Genomic DNA, 11,370 nt, shown 5'->3' with positions numbered 1-11,370 from the left:
CTGCACGGTGGACCCCGGCTTGCAATCACACTTTCTTATATTTTATATATAGTGCGATCCGCAACCCTAACAGTATGACTTCTTCGGGCATGTCGACTACCCGTGCGACTTCACCTCTTCATGGGACGACAATCTCCTGGTCTGTGAGGTTTACGCAGCATACCAGCACCGTCCCTTCTCGTACTACGGCCAGCGATCGGGCCACCAAGAATCCTGCAGGCAGTTGTACTACCGAAGGTTCCAATTCGACTTCCACCCCCTCCAGCGGGACATGTGCTCGCACGGGCAGTGTTAGTACAGTCTGCCCTGGTGGTAGGGTGAGTTGAGCAGATGCTGGCACAATCACTTTTCCTAACGTTTCCCCTTGACTAGAGACTTCCTGCACCTGGGCTATACGTATTAACTGTTGAAACACTCACCGCTGGGTGTGTGCGGAATCCACTGGTTTAAAGACAAGTGAGATGGCTAATCGCTTCCCAAATTCTTTCAGGATATTCATCATCACCACACTTAGAATACTGTGTACAGTTCTGGTCTCCGGTGTATAAGAAAGACATAGCTGAACTGGAGCGGGTGCAGAGAAGAGCGACCAAGGTTATTAGGGAACTAGGGGGTCTGCAATACCAAGACAGGTTATTACACTTGGGGTTATTTAGTTTGGAGAATCGAAGGCTTAGGGGTGATCTTATTACAATGTATAAATATATGCGGGGACAATACCAAGACCTTTCTAATGATCTTTTTACTCTTAGACCTGTGACGGGGACAAGGGGGCATCCTCTACGTCTGGAGGAAAGAAGGTTTAAGCATACTCACAGACGTGGATTCTTTACTGTAAGAGCAGTGAGACTATGGAACTCTCTGCCATATGATGTTGTAATGAGTGATTCCCTACTAAAATTTAAGAAGGGACTGGATGCCTTTCTTGAAAAGTATAATATTACAGGGTATATACACTAGTTTCCTTAATATTGCGTTGATCCAGGGAGCTAGTCTGATTGCCGTATGTGGAGTCGGGAAGGAATTTTTTTCCCCAATGTGAAGCTTACTGTTTGCCACATGGGTTTTTTTTGCCTTCCTCTGGATCAACATGTTAGGGCAAGTTAGGATAGGATATGGGTTGAACTAGATGGACTTAAAGTCTCCCTTCAACCTTAATAACTATAACAATGTGACTGTGACAAGGCACTCCCTGGGTCAGCACAATACCCCTCCATCCAAGATCCTTCCCACACCGGGAGACCTGCATCCATACCACCCCTGTGAACGGGAAGGGCAGGTGGTTTGCCACCATCAGCTTTACTACTGGGCCCCATTCGGGTCTGAGGGTTTCTGAGAAGTTCCGACAGAAATACGCTTCCGGCATCATGGTCACTTGAGACATGGTATTCACCAGGCAATGCACAGCCCGACCATCGAACTTGGCCCATACCAGCGGGCATGTAGATACCAGATTCATGGAACTTTCACTACAACTTCCTTTCCATTCTGGCTCTGGGCGACGTCCCCCAGGCTCGGAGCCCTCTAGTTTAATAGGCAGCGTGGACGGGGCCAAGGCCGTCGGGGACATTTCCTAGCCATATGTCCTATCTCTCCGCAGTTTTAAAACACGAAAGACCTCGGTCCACTGACCATTCGGCCCTCGTTACAGACATTGCTTCACCTTGACTTCTGGAGGTGCACTTGCCGGTTTCAACTTTCTCTTTCATTTGGGCCAGTTCCACTTGAATATTCAACAGTTCTCTTTGCATCTCTTCAACCCATTGGGGTTCAACTACCGACTGCACTGCTGCTTCACCATTCTGGACCTTCCCTACTGGGACTGTCACCCCCTGCTCCTGTTCACTTGAGCAGGCATCTCTCCCTATGTCAGCAAAAGTAATACAAGAGTCTACCCACACCTGCTCTCTCAGGGTCTGTTTGGTCAGGGCGTTCCGCGGGCCAGTAAACAACAAGTCACGCGGCACGACATCTGTCGACCCTATCCCCACCCCGTCTTTTCTGACAATGGCGGTGTGTAATTCTTGTAGGGCATTCATATACTGCGTAACCGTCTCCCCCTCTCTTTGCATACGGCTAAACAGGCAAGTCCTCAGTTCCCCTACGTCAGTGGGGTCCACATGGTTCGCTTCAAAGATCTGAAGTACTTTAGCAAACATGTCATGGTCTCGGGGAGGGGATACGCAGCATCATAGAGTCTCTAGACTCTCCGTCCAAAGCCATAATGGCCTCTTTGGTCTCAACTACACCAAAATGTAACAGGGGAAGATCCGTTGGATGCAGGGAGTAGCCGGAGACAGTGAAGAGGTTAACAAGGGTTTACTGAACGTGCAATAGCAAGTAATACTTCACTTAGGGAGGTAAGGCTGGTTTCACATTAGCGCTTTTGTGCGCAGCGCATCGTGCGCACCCGTGCGCACCTATGTTTAACATGACGTGCGCATGGTCTTGCGCACACTTGCGTTTTCGTACACATGCGTTTTTTGTCTTTCGCGCCAGACGCAACATGTTGCATTTTTGGTTCCGCCCTGTCTCGTCAAAAAAACGCATGCGCACGCTTGCGCACGGAATGCGCAAAAACACCACATTGGAGCCTATGGGAACGCATGCGTGCGTGTGTGATAAAATGGTGTGGGCACTGGGATTCCACAATACTTAACAGACTGCTCAACGAGTGGACACACAGCTAAAAGCACAAGCTGCACCAATGTAAGTATGAAAAACCTAATGTCTGGCTGAAATTTCAATACATTTCTATGTACTTATGTCTCTTTTTTTTTTATTGCAGCATGTCTTCATCTGGTGACGAATATGTCCCCGGGACAGGGCAAGAGGCAGAAGAAGTGAGTACCATGCTTCCGTATGGATTGGTAAAAATATACACATGTGGTTAATTTTTTTTGTTTAATTTTCAGACCTCATCCTCCACCACGCCACCACCACCGGAGGAACGGCAGGAGCAGCAAGGCCAAGTGCGGGCGGGAAGACGGGATGTAAGTACAGACGGACTGTTTTTTTTTTTACTTAATTTCTATGCTGGTTTATTTTCTTTTTTTTTGGAACTGTATTGAAAATTCTTTCAGGTGTTTATTTTTTTTATGTTTTTGGTAAATTTTTATTAGTATTTTTTGGTAATTTTCCTTGTTTTTTTTTGCTGCTTTTTTGGTTACAGATTTTTTTTAAACTTAATTTCTAGGCTGGTTTATTTTCTTTTTTTTTTGGTAATCATTTTTTAAAGTATTTTTTTTTTTATTTTCATGGTTGTTTTTTTCGGTGTTTTTTGCTTTTTTTGCATTTATTTTCATTTAAAACAAAAATTTTTTTCATGGCTTGTGTATCAATATCTAAAGCTCAAAGTGTGTATGTATGTGTGTGTGTGTGTGTATGTTTGTTTGTATGTTTGGGTATATGGGCACAGGACTATGGGATGGCGGATATGTATGATGGTATATGGGCACGGGACTATGGGATGGAGGATATGTATGATGGGTATATGGGCACGGGACTATGGGATGGAGGATATGTATGATGGTATATGGGCACGGGACTATGGGATGGAGGATATGTATGATGGTATATGGGCATGGGACTATGGGATGGAGAATATGTATGATGGGTATATGGGCACGGGACTATGGGATGGAGGATATGTATGATGGTATATGGGCACGGGACTATGGGATGGAGGATAATTATAATTTTCTATAACTAACCACAGTTCTACTATGCCCGGGCAGCGCCGGGCTCTTCAGCTAGTTTTCTAGATTTTTCATTTTAAAAACTTTCAAAGATTAATGTTTGTCTTTCTTTTCTAGGCTCCACAGCGGGAGGAGGACCTCGCCCTGGACAACGACGAGCTCATCCGTCTAGTCCAGGAGCGAGTCCCGTTGTGGGACACCCGTCACCAACTGCACTCGGACAACGTGGTGATCCGGCAGCTCTGGAACGAGGTGGCCGAATCGCTGATGGATGGCTGGGACAATGCCTCTCCCCGGGTCCGCAAGTATTTAAATGCAGTGTGATGCAGCAGTGATCTTGGCTATTAACTCCATGGAGTTTCTATCATCACACACAGTTGGATGATCACAGCCTCCAGTGCATAGTCTTACTTTTTTTTTTTTTTCCCCACAGTGAACAAAGTCAGAACCCGCTGGCGCTCGAAGAAGGACCGCTTCAACAGGGATATCCGTCAGGAGAAGCAGGTTCGCAGTGGTGCTGCGGCAAGGACCGGCACGAAGTACAGATACCATCGTGCCTTGGCATTTTTAAGACCGGTCCTTGCCTCCCGAACGTAAGTATTTTCTAGTTGTATTGTGTTTTATTCTGTGCTTTTCTATTCCACAGGAGTTGGCGATTGTTAATTTATGGTAGTAATTTCTTTCTTTTCTTTTCACAGCACCTGGAGCAGCACCCTGCAACCTGGGCCCGAAGCGGTCCTTCATCAAGCTGCCCCGGACCCCTCCCAGCCATCCATCAGCGAGGAAGCACCTTGTAGGTCTGCACCACAGTCATCTGGAGACCAGGAAGCTGGTCGCTCAGGTGTTCCCCTGTCCCAGGTCTCTGCCACTGGTTTTGCGGGCACTTCCCGCCAGCAGCGGCAGAGGACCTCGGACAGGCCTCTCATGTCCGAGTTCGTTGAATTGAGCTCGGTCTTTCAGAGTAGCCTCAAGGCACTCTCCGATAGACTTGAGAGTGGTTTCCTCCTTTTGGACCAACGCTTCAAGTCTATCGAGGGTCGCCTTGAGTGCCTGGAAGTCGACCTCGCCAGACCAGCGCATCATTTTTATACACAAATAGCTCGGGACACAGCGGAACACCTTACCCCTGACCTCCAGTTGACTGTCATGCAGGCCTGCAACAATGCTTTTATGCAGGCTATGCAGCAGAGTAGGATTATGCAGCAGTCAGCGGTGGCATTTCCACCGGTGCCACCCCTGACTCGTTTTACAGCATTACCTACTTCTGCTGCATATCACTGCACAGCCACCACACTTCCAAGCCTCGCCGGACACCAATATACCGCCCCAAGTCCGAGTGCAGCTGGACACTTACCCGCCAACACCATGCCAAGCGCTGCTCCTGCCTGGCCCACCACTGCTGCCGCCACCACCACTGGATGGCCCGTCGTCACCACCCCTGCCTGGAGCGCCGCCACCACCAGCGGGAGGACCACCCCGGTATGGACCGCCACAGCCACCACGCCTGCATGGACCGCCACCAGCACCACCACCTCGGAGCAGCATCAGCTGGGGGACCCGCATTCAATATTTACGGCACCCTGCCAGGACATCCACCACCACCAGCATGCCACAGCAGGTACAAGATCCTGGCAGGCGGTCCACAAGCGCCAGGCGGTCCCCCAGCTCCAGCCGGTCCACAGCCTCCAGGCGGTCCAGAGGCTCAAGGCGGTCCCGAGGCTCAAGGCGGTCCCCGGCGTCTAGCCAGTCCTCAGGCTCTAGCCGCTCTAGACAGGACAGCAGCAAGACGACGGGCCACCGTCATAAAAAAACAAAGAGGAGGACTCTGACCCTCCCTCCTCCCTCACCTCCCAACTTTCCTTGCCTCGGCTCCCTTCCCCCACTTCTTTGGTTCCTCCTTCCCCTAGAACCCATTACTCCACCCAAAGCCGTTCCTCATCCCTCCACACCCCCCAGTTTCCACCAACTAAGTAAAATAAATGTTAAAGTTTTATTTCAAAATAATGTTTGGTTATTGTGTCTTTCGCCGCCTGCACACACTGCGCCGTACACTATGGTTTGTTTTTCTTTACTTTATACCGGATGGTCAGCCATCCAACTCTGAAAGGGATACTATATTTCAGATTTTTCTTTTTTTTATTTTATATATATATATATATACACACACACACACACACACACACACACACACATATATATATACACCCATATATATATATATTTACATATATATATATACACACACCTATATATATATATATATATATATTTACATATATACACATATATATATATACACACCCATATATATATTTACATATATATACACACACACATATATATATACACATATATACAGTATATATATACACACACATATATACACACATACACATATATATATATACACATATATATATATATACACACATACATATATATGTATACACATATATATATATATACACACATACATATATACATACACATATATATACATACATACATACACACACACATATATATATATATATTTTTTTTTTTTATGGTGGTTTCCCTTTCTTTCCTTTAACCTGGGCAGGTGAGTAGTGGAGTGTATTAAGACACAGTACACTGGGTACAGGTATAAAAAAACATGTATTTTATTTTTTACCAAACAACAAAACTATTAAATCATTTGATCCTGCCATGCTACACGACCCACATCGGATAAAAAGAAGTCCGCAAATTGGTCCCTCATTTGGGCAACTTCGACTGATGACCGAAGAGGGTGCTGAGTAAAATCTGGCAAAGGGTTGGCAGCAGGTTCATCCATGTCAAAGTTCGGCCGCTCCTTTGCCATAACAAAATTGTGCAGAACCACGCACGCCTTCACCACCTCATCCACTGTTTCCATTTTGAGATTGATGGCGGTGCTGAGAATTCGCCATCTGGACACTAGAATGCCAAAGGCGCACTCTACAGTCCTGCGAGCCCTCGTAAGCCTGTAGTTGAAAATTTTCTTGGGGTGGTCCAAGTCACGGCTGGAGTACGGCTTCAGCAGGTTTTGGCACATCTGAAATGCCTCATCCCCAACCACTACAAATGGCAGTGGTGGAGTTTGGGTTTGGGGAAGAGGCCGTGCCAGTGGAAAATTGAAATGGTTGCCGTACAACCTCCGGCCCATATCAGAGTTCTTAAAAGTCTGGGAATCGTTGCCCCGTCCGAATGCCCCTATGTCCACCGCCACAAACCGGCAGTCTGCATCCGCAATGGCCATTAGTACTGTGGAAAAGTACTTCTTGTAGTTGTAGTACTCAGAGCCACTTCTTGCAGGTTTTGTGATGCGGATGTGCTTCCCGTCCACCGCTCCTAGGCAGTTCGGGAAATTGCAGACTGCCCAGAATTTGTCCGATATTTGAAGCCACTTTTCGGCAGTGGGCAATGGCAGAAACTCCGGACACAGAACATCCCACAGAGCCCTGCAGGTGTCGGCAACAATCCCGTATAAAGTTGAGATTCCCAGCCGGTACTGGAAATGCAGGGATGAAAGACTCTCTCCAGTTGCCAGGAACCTGCAAAACATAAAAAGAAAAAATAATTATATTTCTGTCTTGGGTATTACTAAAAACACTGAAAATAAAAAGTACATGGCCTAACTATTTTGCATGTTTTTTTAACCCCTTCACTACCAAGGGTGGTTTGCACGTTAACTACCGGGCCAATTTTTACAATTCTGACCACTGTACCTTTATGAGGTCATAACTCTGGAACGCTTTCATGGATCCTGGTGATTCTGACATTGTTTTCCCGTGACATATTGTACTTCATGTTCGTGGTAAAATTGCATTCAAATAACTTGCGTTTATTTGTGAAAAAAACGGAAATTTGGCGAAAATTTTGAAAATTTCGCAATTTTCCAACTTTGAATTTTTATGCCCTTAAATCACAGCGATACGGCACACAAAAAACTTAATACATAACATTTCCCACATGTTTACTTTACATCAGCACAATTTTGCAACCAAAATTTTTTTTTGCTAGGAAGTTATAAGGGTTAAAATTTGACCAGCGATTTCTCATTTTTGCAACACCATTTTATTTTTAGGGACCACTTCACATTTGAAGCCACTTTGAGGGGTCTATATGATAGAAAATACCCAAAAGTGACACCATTCTAAAAACTGCACCCCTCAAGGTGCTTAAAACCACATTCAAGAAGTTTATTAACCCTTTAGGTGCGTCACAGGAATTTTTTGAATATTAAAAAAAAATGAACATTTAACTTTTTTTCACAAAAAAAATACTTCAGGTTCAATTTTCTTTATTTTACCAAGGGTAACAGGAGAAATTGGACTGCAAAAGTTATTGTGCAATTTGTCCTGACTACGCTGATACCTGATATGTGGGGGGGAACCACTGTTTCGGCGCATGGCAGAGCTCAGAATGGAAGGAGCGCCGTTTGACTTTTTCAATGCAAAATTGGCTGGAATTCAGATCGGACGCCATGTCACGTTTGGCGAGCCCCTGATGTACCTAAACAGTGGAAACCCCCCCAAGTGACCCCATTTTGGAAACTAGACCCCCCAAGGAACTTATCTAGATATGTGGTGAGAACTTTGAACCCACAAGGGCTTCACAGAAGTTTATAACGTACAGCGGTACAATTAAAAAATCATATTTTTTCCACAAAAATGATCTTTTCACCCACAATTTTTATTTTTCCAAGGGTAACAGGACCCTAAAAGTTTTTGTGCAATTTGTCCTGAGTACGCTGATACCCCATATGTGGGTGTAAATGACTATTTGGGCGCATAGCAGAGCTCGGAAGGGAAGCAGCGCCATTTGACGTTTTTGGCTAGAATTGAGATCGGACACCATGTCGCGATTGGAAAACCCCTGATGTACCAAAACAGTGGAAACCCCCCACAAATGACACCATTTTGGAATCTAGACCCCCCAAGGAACTTATCTAGATGTGTGGTGAGAACTTTGAACCCCCAAGGGCTTCACAGAAGTTTATAACGTACAGCAGTACAATTAAAAAATCATATTTTTTCCACAAAAATGATCTTTTCACCCTCAATTCTTATTTTTCCAAAAGTAACAGGACCCTAAAAGATATTGTGCAATTTATCCTGAGTACGCAGATACCCCACATGTGGGTGTAAACCACTATTTGGGCGTATGGCAGAGCTCGGAAGGGAAGCAGCGCCATTTGACGTTTTTGGCTGGAATTGAGATCGGACACCATGTCGCATTAGGAAAGCCCCTGATGTACCAAAACAGTAGAAACCCCCCACAAATGACACCATTTTGGAAACTAGACCCCCCAAGGAACTTATCTAGATGTGTGGTGAGCACTTTGAACCCCCCAGTGCTTCACTGAAGTTTATAACGTCCGGGCGTGAAAATAAAAAAATCGTATTTTTTCCACAAACATGATCTTTTAGTCCCCATTTTTTTATTTTCCCAAGGGTAACAGGAGAAATTGGACCCCAAAAGTTGTTGTCCAATTTGTCCTGAGTACGCTGATACCTCATATGTGGGAGAAAACTACTGTATGGGCACACGTCGGGGCTCGGAAGGGAAGTAGTGACGTTTTGGAATGCAGACTTTGATGGAATGGTCTGCGGGTGTCATGTTGCGTTTGGAGAGCCCCTGATGTACCTAAACAGTGGAAACCCCCCACAAGTGACCCCATTTTGGAAACTAGACCCCCTAATGAACTTATCTAGATGTGTGGTGAGCACTTTGAACCCCCCCAGTGCTTCACAGAAGTTTATAACGACCGGGCGTGAAAATAAAAAAATCGTATTTTTTCCACAAACATGATCTTTTAGTCCCCATTTTTTTATTTTCCCAAGGGTAACAGGAGAAATTGGACCCCAAAAGTTGTTGTCCAATTTGTCCTGAGTATGCTGATACCTCATATGTGGGAGAAAACTACTGTATGGGCACACGTCGGGGCTCGGAAGGGAAGTAGTGACGTTTTGGAATGCAGACTTTGATGGAATGGTCTGCGGGTGTCATGTTGCGTTTGGAGAGCCCCTGATGTACCTAAACAGTGGAAACCCCCCACAAGTGACCCCATTTTGGAAACTAGACCCCCTAATGAACTTATCTAGATGTGTGGTGAGCACTTTGAACCCCCCAGTGCTTCACAGAAGTTTATAACGACCGGGCGTGAAAATAAAAATATCGTATTTTTTCAACAAACATCATCTTTTAGTCCCCATTTTTTTTATTTTCCCAAGGGTAACAGGAGAAATTGGACCCCAAAAGTTGTTGTCCAATTTGTCCTGAGTACGCTGATATCTCATATGTGGGAGAAAACTACTGTATGGGCACACGTCGGGGCTCGGAAGGGAAGTAGTGACGTTTTGGAATGCAGACTTTGATGGATTGGTATGCGGGTGTCATGTGCGTTTGGAGAGCCCCTGATGTACCTAAACTATTGAAACTCCCCACAAGTGACCCCATTTTGGAAACTAGACCCCCCACGGAGCTTATCTAGATGTGTGGAGAGCACTTTGAACCCCCAAGTGCTTCACAGAAGTTTATAACGCCTGGGCGTGAAAATAAAAAAAACATTTTTTTCCGCAAAATTATATTTTTGCCCCCAGTTTTTTATTTTCCTAAGGGTAACAGGAGAAATTGGACCCCAAAAGTTGTTTTGTAATTTGTCCTGAGTAGGCTGATACCCTACATGTGGGGGTAAAACACTGTTTGGGCACATGGCAGAGCTTGGAAGGGAAGGAGCACCATTTGACTTTTTCAACGCAGAATTGGCTGGAATTGAGATCAGACGCCATGTTGCCTTTGGAGAGCACCTGATGTGCCCAAACAGTGGAAACCCCCAATTATAACTCCAACCCTAACCTCAACACACCCCTAACCCTAATCTGAGCCCTAGCCCTAACCCTATCCCTAACCCTAACCCTAGCCCTAACGCTAGCCCTAACCCTAACCCTAGCCTTAACCCTAGCCCTAGCCCTAACCCTAGCCCTAACCCTAGCCCTAACCCTACCCTAACCCTAACCCTAGCGGGAAAATGGAAATAAATACATTTTCTTTTAGTTTTATTATTTTTCTCTAACTAAGGGGGTGATAACGGGGGGTTTGATTTACGATTTATGGCGGTTTTTATGTTTGGCGGCTGTCGCACGCTAAAAGACGCTTTTTATTGTAAAAATAGTTTTTGCATCACCACATATTGTGAGCTATAATTTTTCCATATTTTGACCCACCGAGTCATGTGAGGTCTTATTTTTTGCGGGACGAGTTGACGTTTTTATTGGTACCATTTTCGGGCACGTGACATTTTTTGATCGCTTTTTATTCCGATTTTTGGGATGCAGAATGAACAAAAACCAGCTTTTCATGAATTTCTTTTGGGGGGTGCGTTTACACCGTTCCGCGTGCGGTAAAATTGATAACGCGTTTTTATTCTTCGGGTCAGTACGGTTACAGCGATACCTCATTTAGGTCGTTTTTTTATGTTTTGTCGGTTTTTTGCAATGAAAACAATTTTATATAAAAAATAATTATTTTTGTATCGCTTTATTCTGCGAGCTATAACTTTTTTATTTTTTTGCGGATGATGCTGTATGGTGGCTCGTTTTTTGCGGGACAAGATGACGTTTTCAGCGGTACCATGGATATTTATATGCGTCTTTTTGATCGCGCGTTA

At 45.1% G+C, this 11,370-nt stretch overlaps 1 long non-coding RNA gene across 1 annotated transcript; it reads left to right on the top strand.

Moving 5' to 3' along the window:
* The first annotated feature begins 2,619 nt into the window (after positions 1–2,619).
* Positions 2,620–2,980, top strand: LOC141047866 (uncharacterized). Its single transcript, XR_012219916.1, has 3 exons — positions 2,620–2,709; positions 2,789–2,843; positions 2,916–2,980. It is a non-coding gene; the product is annotated as an uncharacterized lncRNA (long non-coding RNA).
* Positions 2,981–11,370: the final 8,390 nt, after the last annotated feature.

The sequence above is a fragment of the Dendrobates tinctorius genome, unplaced genomic scaffold, assembly GCF_039654945.1.
Source record: "Dendrobates tinctorius isolate UK_male_01 unplaced genomic scaffold, ASM3965494v1 ptg000129l, whole genome shotgun sequence".
In the NCBI taxonomy this organism is placed as follows: Eukaryota; Metazoa; Chordata; class Amphibia; order Anura; family Dendrobatidae; genus Dendrobates; species Dendrobates tinctorius.
The sequence above is the reverse complement of the archived record's forward strand: the minus strand, read 5'-3'. Positions and strand labels throughout refer to the sequence as shown.